Here is a 16,606-nt window from a genome sequence, read left to right on the forward strand (position 1 = left end):
ATTGATACAGCCCATCTCTATTGCAGACTTTCTTTAAATTCTGGAAAGCACCTAAAAAAGAGGGAAGTTTGAACCAACATATAGACTTGCAGACTCCTCTTCAGATTTGGACTATGAAGAGAAATTGCTTTGGGGCTCATTTCCAGCCCTGCTTAGAATCGGGAATCTTGACTGTGCAGGAACGTTGCTTGTTTAGGATTTCTGTCCCAAGAATAACTGTAATTGCCCCCCAAAAAAAGCCTAAGCTTTGACTCGCCAAAAAAAAAAATGCCATTGCATTTAATATTGCCTAGGCTGCATTAATAGGATAGAATCAAGATCACATGTATTAATACCACTTTATTATGCTTTGGTAAGACCACATTTGGAATATTGCATCCAGTTTTGGCAGCCACAATATAAAAAAGATGTTAAGAAAGAGTACAGAGAATAGCAACAAAGATGATTTAGGGCAGTGATGGTGAACCAATGGAACAGGTGCCACAGGTGGCACACGGAGCCATATCTGGTGGCACGCAAGCTGTTGCGCTAGCTCAGCTCCAATGTGCATGTGTGTGCCAGCCAGCTGAGTTTTGGCTTGCACAGAGGTTCTGGGAGGGAGTCACTCATGCCCTCATCACCTCGAGGCTCGACTACTGTAATGCTCTCTACATGGGGCTACCTTTGAAAAGTGTTCAGAAACTTCAGGTCGTGCAGAATGCAGCTGCGAGAGCAATCATGGGCTTTCCCAAATATGCCCATGTTACACCAACACTCCGCAGTCTGCATTGGTTGCCGATCAGTTTCCGGTCACAATTCAAAGTGTTGGTTATGACCTATAAAGCCCTTCATGGCACTGGACCAGACTATCTCAGGGACCACCTTCTGCTGCACGAATCCCAGTGACTAGTTAGGTCCCACAGAGTGGGTCTGCTCCGGGTCCCGTCAACTAAACAATGTCGCTTGGCAGGACCCAGGGGAAGAGCCTTCTCTGTGGCGGCCCTGGCCCTCTGGAACCAACTCCCCCCAGAGATTAGAATTGCTCCCACCCTCCTTGCCTTTCGTAAGCTTCTTAAAACCCACCTCTGCCGCCAGGCATGGAGGAACTGCGATACTCTTTCCCCCTAGGCCTTTACAATTTTATGCATGGCATGTCTGTATGAATGTTTGGTTTTACAATAAGGGTTTTTAACTGTTTTAATATTGGATTGTCATATGCTGTTTTACTACTGTTGTTAGCCGCCCCGAGTCTACGGAGAGGGGTGGCATACAAATCCAATCAAATCAAATAAAAAATCAATTTTTGGGTTCCAGAGAGCCTTTGGGGGGATGGTGGAGGGCGTTTCTACCCTCCCCCAACTCCAGAAAAGCCTTTGGAGCCTGGGGAGGGTGAAATACGAGCCTACTGGGCCCACCAGAAGTTGGGAAACAGGCCATTTTTTTAGCCTTCAGAGGGCCTCCGGGTGGCAGGGGAAGCCTCCTCAGCCATTGAATTATGGGTGTGGGCACTTGTGCATGCGCGATAGCACATGTGCACTCTCTTTCAGCACCCAAGGGAGAAAAGGTTCGCCATCACTGATTTAGGGGATGAGAGGATAAAACATATAAGGAATGGAAGAACGGTTGCATTCCAACTCTGTTATTCTTATTCTGCATTTGACTGCATACCACTCTTGTTCAGAATCCCCTCTGTAACACCACAGAGGTGCCATAGCAGACAAACACACAAATTTTGATGTTGAAACAGGGTTAAAACCTCATATTATCATGTCCTGAAATTTCTGCTGCTGTTTCTTTAATTTGTATTTGATTGCCTGATTGTGATCAGTTTTTATTCTTCAAGGAGTAACATAGGGCAAGAAGAAACCAAATGAGTCATATCTCTGACTGACTTCTTTAGAAATTCGAGTCCCAGCCAGGAATCCAGGAATTATCCAAGTAATGCCGTGAGATGGTGATGATCATGATGGTAATGTTGATGCTTTTGCAGTTATCAGTTTCCTGTCGAATCATCACACGGAATTTTGCCTGCAGATAAAATTGGTGGGAAGCAAAAGAGTTAAAGTATCCCAAACTTTCGTGTATTGAAATGCCCCCCAACTCAAATGAGACTCATATGCCTCCCTCCTCCCCCTTTTTTTAAAGAAAAAGTCACCCCAGCTTATAAAGCTTGTTCCTGTTGTGGTTAACTCTGGCCCAGCTCCTGCCCCAAGGACTGTGGATGTGGGGGAGATATCTGCATGCTGCAGGCCTGTTTTGCCCCCAGTGGAATCTGCTGATGAAGGCTCCTCTGACCAAGAAGACATGAGTGACAGGGAGGAGGAGAGTGTGGCAGACAGCTCAGAAGGAGATCAATTATCTAGCTCCTCCTTGGATTCAGAACAAGAGTTAATGATACAGCCACGCATGTGGAGAGCGATGCATAGGCAACAACAACTGAGAGATTATTATCAAAGAAAATGAGGCCACCTGTGGTTGGGTGGGGCTGTGGTAATTAGTGAGGCTGCTATAAATAGCAGCCTGTGGGTTTGGCCATTGTGGAGGATTATCTGATCGTTGTGTTTCGTGACTGCTTTTCTGACTTTGACTTTTTGTGTGCTGATTTTCCCCCGCTTTGAAACTAAACCAGAGCAAAGTGTGTTTCACTTTGTGAAAGAAGAAGGACTGTGAATTGCCTCACAGCTGCAAGCTAAGTATCACAGAACTGATAAGGGACTTGTACAAATTACCAGTTTGTTTGGAGACGAGTGCTCTTTGCTATACCAAAAGAGGGCTTGGTTTAAGTGAATTTTCATTATAAAGAACATTGTTTTGAATTTTCAAACGTGTGTGTGTGTCTGAAATTTGTACCTGTGAATTTTTGGGAGGATTCTACCAGACAGCCCTCTATAAACATTCAACATAGGCTGAGTGTAAGTTAGTATACTGCCTGTGCTTCTGAGTTGTTGAGTTGTGCGCAACATATGTTGCCTTTGAAGGCAGTCCCCAGATTAAGAATCCTAACTTGCACAGGATACTGTAAGAAAAAATGGAAAAACTGGGCTTTGGATAAGCAAATAATGGAATGGTGCATCTGGATTAGGTGCAATATTCATACATATTTTCTGATGAAAAAAATATCCCATTATTAAAACTGTGATTAGACTGTTGGCACTTAGATCTAGTTGGTGGAGCTCAACAGTAGAGACCTTCACTTTTCCAGGTTCTATCATATTTCAAAAGACCTCAAATGGTCACCTAACATCAACAACATCATCAAAAAAGCACAATAAAGAATGTTCTTTCTGCGTCAAGTCAGGAAGCTCAAACTGCCCAAGAAGCTGCTGATACAGTTCTACAGAGGAATCATTGAGTCTGTCAGCTGCACCTCTATATCTGTCTGGTTTGGTTCTACAAGACCAACGCAGACTTCAGAGGACTTCGAGTCCGCGGAGAGGGGCGGCATACAAATCTAAATAATAAATAAATAAAAATAAATAAATCAGAACTGAACTTACCTGAACGGTCTTCTCGATGAACTGCAAGGAGAGTCCAGACCCACCCGGTTGTTGGGACCAGGGTCACTTATTTGTTGTTGTTCTGGTTGGAATTTGAGGGTTGATCCGAGTTTAATAAACCTTAATTTGACATTACTGCTCCTTTGTGCTTATTAGACTGGAGGGCTAAGGGGGCGGTGCCTGACTAATATTTAAATGTTTAAATTGGACTCAGTCCCAGCCAATCAGGCTGAGAATAGCCCATCCTGGACTCTCCTTGCAGTGCATCGAGAAGACCGTTCAGGTAAGTTCAACGGTCCATTTCCCCAGAGTTTGTCGCTATTGAAAGTTTTGGATATGTGTATACAGATGTGTGTAATTAAAGCATTAATGAGAATGATCTCAAGGCAGGCAAGTATAGTAAAGTAAGTTTGTTCAAATATATAAATTCTGTAATTGGGCAGTTAGGTTTATTGGGCCAGGCAAAAATTGAAGATTTTGAAATGTTGAAAATTGTATGGTCTGGAGGACAGAAGGGAAAGGGGGGACATGATTGAAACATTTAAATATGTTAAAGGGTTAAATAAGGTTCTGGAGGGAAGTGTTTTTAATAGGAAAGTGAACACAAGAACAAGGGGGCACAATCTGAGGTTAGTTGGGGGAAAGATCAGAAGCAATGTGAGAAAACATTTGCCTGAAAGAGTAGTAGATGCATGGAACAAACTTCCAGCAGACATGGTTGGTAAATCCACAGAAACTGAATTTAAATATGCCTGGGATAAACATAGATCCATCCTAAGATAAAATACAGGAAATAGTATAAGGGCAGACTAGAAAAAACAATTGCTGCCAATCTGCCTTCCATTGAGGACCTGTATACTGCAAGAGTCAAAAAGAGGGCTGTGAACATAAACTGTTTCAACTCCTACCCTCAAAACGTCGCTTCAGAGCACTGCACACCAAGACAACTAGACACAAGAACAGTTTTTTCCTGAACGCCATCACTCTACTAAACAAATAATTCCCTCAACACTGTCAAACTTTTACTAAGTCTGCACTTCTATTTCTACTCATTTTTTCTCATCATTCCTATCACCCTTTTCCTCCCACTCAGGACTGTATGGCTGTAACATGTTGCTTGTATCCTAAGATTTTTATTAATATTGATTGTTTTTTCTTTGCTTATTTGACCCCTATGACGAACATTAAGTGTTGCACCACATGTTTCTTCTTTTATGTACGCTGAGAGCATATGCACCAAGACAAATTCCTTGTGTGTCCGTCCAATCACACTTGGCCAATAAAGAATTCTATTCTATTCTATTCTATTCTATTTAAAACCAAGGTAAAACAAGATCTAAGTACTGCCCACAAGATCATATGCTGCAACGTCCTGCCTGTCAGTGACTACTTCAGCTCCAACCACAACAACACAAGAGCACACAACAGATTTAAACTTAATATTAACCACTCCAAACTTGACTGTAAAAAATATGACTTCAGTAACCGAGTTGTCAAAGCGTGGAACTCATTACCGGACTCCATAGTGTCATCCCCAAACCCCCAACAATTTACCTTTAGATTATCTATGGTTGACCTATCCAGATTCCTAAGAGGTCAGTAAGGAGCACTAGAGTGCCTTCCGTCCCCTGTCCTATTGCTCTCCTATACCTTTCTTCTATTCCTATATATCTTCTTCTATTCTTTCATTGACATGTTCTATTACTATATCTTCTTTTCTATTCTTTCTTAGATATATTTTACTGAGTATCTCCTCTTTAACCTTCATCATGTATTTTACTATGTGTGTGTGTATGTATATATATATACATACACACCCACTAAAACCCTCATTGTGTATTGGACAAAATAAATAAATAAAATAAAAGGTAGAGCCATAGAATCATAGGGCTGGAAGCAGGGGTGGGTTCCACTTAACTTCACCACCAGTTCCCATCACAACATTTTGCATGTTCCCTCGTTTTAATAATAGAATATTTTTTTTCATCAGAAAATATGAATGAATGTTCTCTTTATCTGGTATCTAAGATTAATAGGAGTTCCTCTCTGTTAAATTAATCATCCCAGTCATCCCAAATGTAAAACATGTTGTTATATGGTGAAGAGATTTTATTCTCCCCGGGAGTTAAAGAGACTATTCTAAGGTCATCTCAATTTCATAATTCATAATAGGGGGAGATATTGGAAATTATAACTTAACTGCTTCAATCATTTCTAGAGCTAACATTAGAAACAAAATTACAAAACCTAATATCTGTTGCCTAATCTTTGCTGTCCATTTCTGAAACGATAAGGAAATAAATCTGAAGACTAAGACTATCCAAATGGATGGTTTTTCAAGCACAAGTTTATAATTGAAATGAGCATATTTCCCTTTTTATTTTTATTTTTGTAACAAATACAGACAGGCATCAAACTAAGAACAAAGAACCGATGACTTTCCTATGCAGCAAAAACATCAAAAGTTAGTGAGCTATTTCTGTGCTTGTTTATTTTAAAAGGAAACTTTTTAAAAATTATTATTACTGGAAAATTAGAACAGCTGTACGAAAGAAATACACGCTAGCTCTTTAGTATTCTTTAATATAACATTTTATAGAACCTTCTAAATTTATAATTTAAACCCCATGGGCACTACTACACTTACTCCTCAAAATGTGGGATGCAAATTGAGAGCTGCAGTTCCAGTAAATGTAAGTTCTATTATATAATTTCTGGCAGTCTTTTTCATATCTCATATTTCAATGAATATGTTGCCTGTTCGTCTTGTATTAAAGTGTATTCATAGACAATATTCTGCAATCAGTGGAAATTACAGGGAGTCCTCAACTTATGATTACAACTGGGACCAGAATTTGCACATTGCTGTGCAAGTCACACCCACTTTTTGTTGCTTTTTGCCCTGGTTATTAAGTGAATCACTGCAGTTGTTAAATGAATTTCATTAAACAAAAACTGATTTGGCTTGTCAGAATCCAGCTGGGAAATACAATAAACTAGATCACATTCCAATTTTCCTTTTTATTGTTTCATCTGTATCAATCTTTCTTCTCTCCACTTCCCTCTTTTCGATCTCAGGCGGCTATTCTGCCTTTGCTGCCTATTTTATTAATCCTTTTCCCTCCTTCTACTATCATTCCCTTCTCCTTCCTCCTCCTTTCTCTGACTCTTCCTGTAATCTCTCCCCCTTCTCTCCTTCTTTCCTATTTCTCATCCATCCTAAAAATCCTTTCCTAAGTGGATAATTCTATTACAATTACATGGTAGACTAGAATGCTTCTCTTGATCTTACCCTTCATGATCATCCCTCTTATTTCTAAATCTCTTATCTGTTATATTTAAATCTTAACTTTCGGTATATGTATTTTAACTCGTGCTACTTCCTTTATACCTAGTTTTGTCTCCTGGGTCTGCCACCAACCAATTCAATTTTTGTTCCAGATTAGTTGCTATAGCTAAATTTTACAAGCTAATTGTTGTTTCCTGTGCTTCTTTTTATTTTTTATTTTTTTGGGTGGGTGTGTAAATATTTTTTTAATTTTTCTCTCCAATCACGTGTAGAGAAAAAAGAAAATACCATTAATTTAAAGTTATATTACAATATATCATTTTTACAATTTCGGTATACATAGTTTAAAGAATGCTACCTCCTTAACATTTGACATCTGAACAAAAATAATAATAAGAATTTTCCAATTTCTTGTATAATAACAAAAAAGACTGTTAGCCTGTGCTTCTTAGTTTTAGTCCTTATTGCTTCCTCTCCTTCTTTAATATCTTAACTCATCTTTTTTCTTTTTCAACCATTTCTAAATGCCCAATTAAAAAATCAAAATGTAATTATCAACTTATCCTGTGGTCTCATATTAACAATAATACTATTCTCTTATAACTTATTTTGCATTAGTAACATCAATAATCATTGTAATTTTTACATTGTGTTTTATTCACATTTATATATTATTCCTATCTTATATCAGGAAAACTTTATATGTGAATACATTAACTGTACAATTTATGCTTACTTCCAACAATTATATTATAGGTTCTCTTAATAGTAATACATCAATCTCCTATGAAATAAGAGATTGAGTAAACAATCCTTTCTAAAATTCCATAATCATATTATTTATCTAATCCAAGCTTGTGCCTCCTAAATTCAATCATATTATTTTTTTGATTAGATCTTATTCACTATTAGTGATAATTATGACAATGTTATATATCATAGTACTAAAATATAAAAAAGGAAAGAAAAATATAAATAATCATCTTATTATTTCGCTAACATCCATATTCATCAAAAATCTTTCATTAAGTTATATCAAGTTCATAAGTTATTCACATTATAACCAACATATGCAAGAGCGATAGCTTAAAAGATTATACTTTCTTCCACCAATTAATTTGTAACTTTGTTTAGTACAGCCAATCCTTCAAATCATTGAGCTTTTAATTAAATCTTATTCACTATTCATAATAATTATAGCAATAATTATGTAACAACAATAATCAAATACCGGTACTATGTACATTGATAATTAGAATGCATATTATACACTTCAGTATATCCAAACTCATTCTTACTTGAATTTAACAAAACAAGAATTGTATAAAATAGTTGACATCTCCTGAGTGAAACCCACAATTAATTTTGACATAAAGGCACCAAGATTAGGTTGCTTGACGCAAATAACAGGATTTTTTAAAATTGTAATTTATTAGAATTCAAAAAGCAAGGTAATTTTGCAAAGCAAAGGTTGAGGTACTTTAGTTCTCTATCTGAAAAGCAATTATAGAAACTAAACATATATATTTTAAAAAAATATGTCAAGTTTTCCAAAAGAATTTGGCAGGCTATAGCAGAAAGCAGGAAGTTTGGTCTACCCAAAGTAGTTTCTGAAAATTAAATTGTCAGAAAAATATTTGATTGTGTGAAAATTACATGTGAAAACTGATAGGAACATGATCTCTCTCTCTCTCTCTCTGTGCATGCAATTGTGTGAGGTGAAAGTATTACAAAATGCAACATCCTTTCCTCAACTTGAGCTCCATCCAGGTGTATATATTTCAGCTGCAGCCAATAAGTTCATTGTTGAAAATACTGGAAGGTGAAGTCAACATATTCTGAAGCCAAATGAAAATGACATTGTTACACATGTGGATAAGAACAGGTGAGGTTGTTGGACTGTTGGCATCCATAAACCCTTCCTTCTAAATTCAACAAATGAAAGACAAAACAACAGAAATAACTTTATACTCTAGCATCATCTCATTATTTGGATTTAATTGTTGGTAAACAAGAATGGTTGCCATGTAAGATGCTGGTTGCTATTACTCCTTCCTTCCATAGAAAGATTACTTTTGCTTTATTCCTTGTCTATAGAGTGAGGGACATCAAGACAGGTCAGATTTCACTGAAGAAATTTGACACTTTCATTCTCAACAACGAGGATATTATTTTCCATTGTCTCTGTCAGTACACTCTGTTTACAGTCAGGGGGTGTGCTTGTAATTTTAAAGGAATGCCAGAGATTCACAAAGTGGTTGCTATAGTGGGCGAGCGAAAGCATCCATTAGCCCAAAGGCAAGAAGGTGAGAATTCTGTTCACCACCACTTCTTTGGCTTCTTTCCAGGTCCTCTTAGGAAATACAGATTGAGTTATAACAATCTACTTGGGGTTGTTGTTTTTAATGTTCAAAGAATGACCTGTGCAAATAAATAAGTTAGACTTCTGTTTTGCTTTGTGGTATGCTTTGTTTGTTTGTTTGTTTATAAAGCAAAATGTTAAAACAGAATTGAGTCAATTCAAGAAACCTTGCTGCCACAATTGGAGAACCTGTTACAACTCACCATGCTCAATCGCCATGGGAGCGTATGCTACAATCACCGCACTGTGAGAAACTTGCTGTACGAAACAGTTACGCTACTATCAAAGAAATGATAGAATAAATCATGAAAGAAAGGATGCAAAAGGAGGGACAAAGTAAAATGTGAATGTCCCAAAAGTGCTTTTTCAAGAGGCAACTGGACTTTCTTGTTTTTTCTTTCAAGACATTTCTCTTCTCATCAAAGAAGCTTCTTGAGTCTGGCTGGATGGTTGGAGATGGGTGGATGGACGGACGGACGGACGGATTCATTCATTCATTCATTTAATGAATGAGTCTGTGGAGAGGGGCGGCATACAAATCTAATAAATACAAATACAAATTTATATGCCACTCACGCCAAAAACAGACTCTGAGTGGCAAGAGACAACTGGACTTCCTTATTTTTTCTTTCAAGACATTTCTCTTCTCATCAAAGAAGTTTATTCCGTCTGGCTGGATGGTCGGGGATGGATGGATGGATGGATGGATGGATGGATGGATGGACGGAATCATTCACTCATTCATTCATTTATATGCTGCTCACGCCAAAACAGACTCTGAGCAGCTAACAACAGTCAAAAATACAATACAAGTAAAAAGAGCAATAAATACATCAATAAAATCTACAATATCATTTTTAAAAAACCCATATATACTTACAGTCAATCCTTGTGACAGCCCTATTTATATTTCTTGCAGACATCTAATCATTTGTATTCCTTTTGAAATAATAATAATAATAATAATAATAATAATAATAATTTATTGGATTTGTATGCCGCCCCTCTCCGTAGACCCTCTAAAAGGATGCAGATTTCTAGCTGTCTGCAAGGAATATAATTTTTTCCATTCCCTACTACCCAGTCACGAGCTGAATAAGCTTCTTGGATGAGAAGCGAAACATCTTCAAAGAAAAAAAAACCAAGCAAGTCCAGTTACCTCCTGAAAAAGCACCTTTGGGACAACCATGACCTGGATGAATAAGAATCTCTACAAACTTTTAAAATGTGAATGACAAAAATTATTTTTTTAAAGATTATTTAAAATAATTAAATTCAATTGTTGACTTATTCCACAGCGAATACACCATGGTAAGTTGGCCGTGGTTAGTTGACCCATTTCACCTTAGCAGGCATGTTTGGGTAAACTCATTTCCAGATTACATGTTGCTTAAGTCTAACTTTGGACTTTACTGTTAAAATGATAAAGAAATGGAAAGAGGATAGAGAGATTTTGTGATGCCTTATATCAGGGATGGCGAACCTATGGCACGGGTGCCACAGGTGGCACGCAGAGCTATAGCTGCTGGCACACGAGCCGTTGCACTAGCTCAGCTCCAACATGCATGTGTGTGCCAGCCAGCTGGTATTTGGCTCACACAGAAGCTCTGGGAGGGCATTTGTGGCTTCCAGAGAGCCTCCAGGGGGTGGGGGAGAGCATTTTTACCCTCCCCTGGCTCCAGGGAAGGCATTGAAGCCTGTGGAGGGCGAAACACGAGCCTACTGGGCCCACCGGAAGTTGCGAAAGAGCCCGTTTCCTGTCTCCAGAGGGCCTCCAGGGGGTGGGGGAAGCTGTTTTTGCCCTCCCCAAGCATTGAATTATGGGTGTGGGCACATTGCCCAAGCATGATAGTGCATGCCCATGCTCTTTCGGCACACGAGGGGAAAAAGGTTTGCCATCACTGCCTTATAGCATATCTGTGTCGAGATTCAATTTGAAGTGACTATTTGAAAATAATTTCACAAATCATTCCTACCGTAATTCTAATCAAAAGGGTGCATCAAGTTGAAATGTTATATTAGACACCCTAAAGCTAATTCAATATTCATTTGGCAATGTACAAACAGCACCTTTTTCCAAATTGATAATTTAAATCTGATTGATTTCATTTCATGTTCAACCATTCAGATTGAATCAATTCAGTAGTCTGAATCAAATTAATGATGCAAATTGCATTTGAGGTGATTTGCATATATTTATTATATTTGCAGTTACAAAGTGTTGACTGCAACATCTACATGGATATCAAAGTCAACAGAGCAGATTCAAGTATTTGGTTGAAATCTCACAGACCGTTTTTTTCCTATGTACCCCAACATCCCACTTATGCACAAAGCTGTGGAGTTTGGATTTCATGGCCCTGGTTGCCTTCTTGATTTTTCCCAGCCTTTCTGTAGACACCCCTAGCTTGAAATTCTTAATTTATGAATTGCTGAGGGGTAAGCAAAATTCTGCACTTTTGCATGTTTTCATCGTTTGTGTCTTAAAATTTATATTGTAGAAGTTACCTGCCCATTGGCAGAGACAGAGGGAAAATATCTACCGTTTTATATAAGCATTTATTCAAGCATAATAAATTTATTATGCAGATCAGCATCATCCAAGTTTCTTCCTTATTCTTCTCTTGAACAAGCAGATTAGGGCTGCAAGTCTGTATTTGGAGCCCTAAGTATTATGGTGTATAAACCTCCTTTTTTAAAAAATATGTTTAATAAGACTCATCCCTGTTGTGGTTGGCTCTGGCCCAGCTCATGCCCCAGGGAATGGGGAGGTGGATGCAGGGGAAACTTCAACATGTCACAGGCCTGTGTTATTGCCGACAGAATCAGTTCAGAGTTTAGTTTCCTTGGACGAAGAAGAAGGTGGGAGTGACTCGGCAGAGGAGGGCTTGGCACACAGCCAAGGCAGTCAATCTTCCTTATCTTCTATTGCTTCAGATGATGACATTTTGGACCCACGCAAGCGCAGAATTATGCGTAGAAGAGACCAAGTAAGAACATATTACAGGAAATAAGGGAGGCCACCTGTGTTTGGGTGGGGCTCCAGTTATTAGGGCTGCTGCTATAAATAGCAGCATGTGAGTTTGGCCATTGTGGAAGAATATCTGTTAGCAGTTGTCAGGAATCTTGTGTGCTGGACTTTGTTGCTTTTTCACGCCTTTGAAACCAAAGCAGAGCAACTCACTTCGTTGGAAGAAGAAGGGGTGTGAAGGTTCTCCACAACTGCTGGCTAAGTACTTAATGACTGCTTAAGGGAAATTGTACAGACTACCCGGTTGTTTTGGGAAGAGTGCTCTTTGCAATACAAAAAGAGTGCTTAGTTTATTTTGACTTTTGTGATAAAGAACATTGTTTTGATTTTTCAAACGTGTGTGTGTCTGAAATTTGTATCCTTGAATTTTCGGGAGGCTCCTATCAGAGAGCCCGGCAGAACATATAAGCATTTATTTTGGATTCAAGCATAATAAATTTATTATGCAGATCAGCATCATCCAAGTTTCTTCCTTATTCTTCTCTTGGACAAGCAGATTAGGGTTGCAAGCCTGTATTTGGAGCCCTAAGTATTATGGTGTATAAACCTCCTTTTTAAAAAAATATATGTTTAATAAGACTCATCCCCATGCATTGGAAAACTATGTAAGAGGGCTATGCTGCCTCACTTTGTCTCTCCTGCCTCCTTTTTCTGAATGTCTAGTGACCTGTCCAATCACCTCTGGAAATTCAGAGTGTGTTTCCAAGGTAATCCCTCTATGGTTTATGCTTCTAAAAATGTACTTCAAACCAGAGCGATGTGACATGCTTCATATTAACAGTAATGGTGGGAATACAAAACTACCTTTATTCAGTCTCTCGTCACTTTGAAAGCAGACAATTAAGCCCTCTTATTCTGAATGAACATGCAACGTCTTATGGCCTGAATGTCATTCAAGAACTAGAGTAGTAAACCTTCAGTCTCCAACTCCTCATTACAGATGAGAAGGATCATAACACACAAGGCTACAAGGCTACTTGTTTCTACAGTTATTTGTCCAACAAAGAGTTTGGATAGATGTGGCTTTTCAAAATAGTCTCTCAAATGTGAGGACAGAGCAATTTAATGGTACACTCCGACAAACTTCTTTGAAGGAACATGAAATTCTCCAATCATTTATGAGAATGAGCATTCCTTTTTAATGAGAACAAGAATACTGCTATTGGAAAAAAACTCAACACAAGGAGAAGTTTCCGTAAAATATAATAAGGAAGCCAGGAAGTGGCAGGATACTGGGGAGATGATGGTGGAGGGAAAGACAAGGACACTGATCCAAACGCAGACTGCCCCAATTCAACACTTTCAAACGAAACAGGGGAAAGACAATCCTAGTCCATCCATCAAAAGGAATCAAGGAAATGGAGCGCCTCCCTTATGAAACCAGCCTTAGAAACATAGAAACATAGAAGTCTGACGGCAGAAAAAGACCCCATGGTCCATCTAGTCTGCCCTTATACTATTTTCTGTATTTTATCTTAGGATGGATATATGTTTATCCCAGGCATGTTTAAATTCAGTTACTGTGGATTTATCTACCACGTCTGCTGGAAGTTTGTTCCAAGGATCTACTACTCTTTCAGTAAAATAATATTTTCTCATGTTGCTTTTGATCTTTCCCCCAACTAACCTCAGATTGTGTCCCCTTGTTCTTGTGTTCACTTTCCTATTAAAAACACTTCCCTCCTGGACCTTATTTAACCCTTTAATATATTTAAATGTTTCGATCATGTCCCCCCTTTTCCTTCTGTCCTCCAGACTATACAGATTGAGTTCATTAAGTCTTTCCTGATACGTTTTATACTTAAGACCTTCCACCATTCTTGTAGCCCGTTTTTGGACCCGTTCAATTTTGTCAATATCTTTTTGTAGGTGAGGTCTCCAGAACTGAACACAGTATTCCAAATGTGGTCTCACCAGCATTCTATATAGCGGGATCATAATCTCCCTCTTCCTGCTTGTTATACCTCTAGCTATGCAGCCAAGCATCCTACTTGCTTTCCCTACTGCCTGACTGCACTGTTCACCCATTTTGAGACTGTCAGAAATCACTACGCCTAAATCCTTTTCTTTTGAAGTATTTGCTAACACAGAACTGCCAATACAATAGTCAGATTGAGGATTCCTTTTCCCCAAGTGCATTATTTTACATTTGGAAACATTAAACTGCAGTTTCCATTGCTTTGACCATTTATCTAGTAAAGCTAAATCATTTACCATATTGCCGACGCCTCCAGTAATATCAACCCTATTGCACACTTTAGAGTCATCGGCAAATAGGCAAACCTTCCCTACCAGACCTTCCCCTATGTCACTCACAAACATATTAAAAAGAATAGGACCCAGAACAGACCCTTGTGGCACACCGCTTGTAACCTGACTCTGCTCAGAATACTCGCCATTCACAACAACCCTCTGGTGTCTATGCTTCAGCCAGCTGCAAATCCATTGAACTATCCAGGGATTAAGTCCAATCTTCACTAATTTATCTATCAGCTCTTTATGTGGAACCGTATCAAAGGCTTTGCTGAAGTCCAGGTAGGCAATATCCACGGCACCACCTTCATCCAACACCTTTGTGACATAGTCAAAGAAATCAATGAGATTAGTCTGACATGATTTGCCTTCAGTAAAGCCATGCTGATTTGGGTCCAATTAGTTATTGTTTTTTAGGTGCTGATTTATCCTCTTTTTCAGTAGAGTCTCCATCATTTTAACGACAACTGATGTCAAGCTAACTGGCCTGTAGTTACCAGCTTCTTCTCTACTGCCCTTCTTGTGGATAGGCACAACACTTGCCATTCTCCAATCCTCAGGAACATCTCCTGTTAACAAGGATTGAAAGACGACGTTTAAGGGGTGACTTATGTTCACTTGTGTGCTCACTCCCAGCCTCCTTTTCACTATCAAAGGTCTTCAGGAACTTCTCCAGCATTGGACAGTTGCCACCAGATCTCCCACACCTTAACCTATTTCTTCTGCAGCCGGCAAGGCTTTTCTGAAGGCCTCTGCAGCCAATAGCAAAGCTCCAGATCGATCCAGAGCTCTGTTATTGGCTACAGAGGCCTTCAGGAAAGCCTTGGCAGGTACAGAAGGAATGGGCTGCAACTATCTGAAAGTAAGTAGTAGGGCAACTCCACTTCCTTTTTGTTTCTGAATTCCCAGTTAGCCCATTGGGCCATTTTTTTGCCATCCTCTGGCTTCAGGAGGTTTTACTGAACTCTGGGGACAGCGAAAAATAGCCCAACAGGCCTACAGGAAATCCAGAGGCTTCAGTAAGGCCTGTGCCCATGCGCAGGAGGTAGCATGGGTGGGGTTGTGTGCATGCACAAGGGGGCAGTGCAGGGATTGTGCACATGCACGGGGGAGGGCATTGCATTATGGGCAGGGGTGGTCAGGTAGGACGGGGTGGGACACAGTTCCACCGGCGGAAATGAAGCTGCATGCACAGCTCCAGCTGACCGGCGGCAGTAAATTCCTGGATTACCCATCTCAGTTCGGCTCTCCTTTTTTTCCCTGCTGCTGCTGATGTGCGCTCCTCGCTTTTCCCCTCTTTTCTCCTTCCTGGCCTCGGACGAGCTTCCGTCTCTCCTGCCCTCCAGCCTCACACGGCCACCTCCCAAGGCCAGGAGAGCTGTGCCTAAGCAGTCTTGGCTGCAGTCTTTCCTCACGAAGCCCTCACTCTACCCACAGCTGAGATGAAAAGGCATTGTGCGGCAATAGCAGTTTACTTGAACAAGTCACTCCTACCAAGTCACATGACCATCAAGCCACACCCACAAAATAAGCCACACCCACAGTGTGGCAGTAAAAATTTTGGCTGCCCATTACTGATTATGGGTGTGGAAACACGCATGCACCCTATTGTGCATGCCACACCCTTTTGGCACCTGAGCCAAAAAAGGGTTAGAATTTCTACAGGCTTAGAATTTCACCTTCCATTGTAAATTATTTTGTTGCATCACTAAGTAGATATGTATCTTAAATAAAATTAACATTTACTTCCATTGAAAGTTATAAAAAATAAGATTGATATAATCAAAATGGCCCCAGTATGTCATTATGTCATTCCTTGTCACACATTTTGTAAAGGTTTTGAGCAAATGCCCCAAATGGGATGAAAAGTGCAAACTCGTCCATTTCAAAATGATGTAACCCATCGTTAAAAAGACAAAACGCTGTTGCTCCCAAGACCTTCCATGACATGTTTGTCATCCAGGCAAATTTTAAATGGTGAATTGCTCGGTTAATAACCCAAAATGATGTTAACGTTAATGTGCTATAACTTAATAGCTCTCAGAAAGGTCCTTATGCTTGGCGGAGAATATTTTAACGGAAGTCAAGAGGCTAGAGTAAATTCAGATAGGTATCTCAGTAATCCCAAGTGGCTTATGGCACAATTTAAAGGTGAGTCTTACTCGAAAGCTTTTAGAGCTGTGTAGATGTTTGAA

General features: G+C 39.4%; 1 protein-coding gene across 1 annotated transcript in view; it reads right to left on the minus strand.

Annotated features, from left to right (window-relative positions):
• Positions 1-324: 324 nt before the first annotated feature.
• The window catches only part of ISL1 (ISL LIM homeobox 1), a 107,983-nt gene continuing 91,701 nt past the window's right edge, over positions 325-16,606 (minus strand). Inside the window, exon 6 of the transcript XR_011557796.1 lies at positions 325-2,007. The gene's annotated coding sequence lies outside the window, so the exon portion shown is untranslated. The remainder of the gene's footprint in view (positions 2,008-16,606) is intronic.

The sequence above is a fragment of the Erythrolamprus reginae genome, chromosome 2 (assembly GCF_031021105.1).
Source record: "Erythrolamprus reginae isolate rEryReg1 chromosome 2, rEryReg1.hap1, whole genome shotgun sequence".
NCBI classification, from domain to species: Eukaryota; Metazoa; Chordata; class Lepidosauria; order Squamata; family Dipsadidae; genus Erythrolamprus; species Erythrolamprus reginae.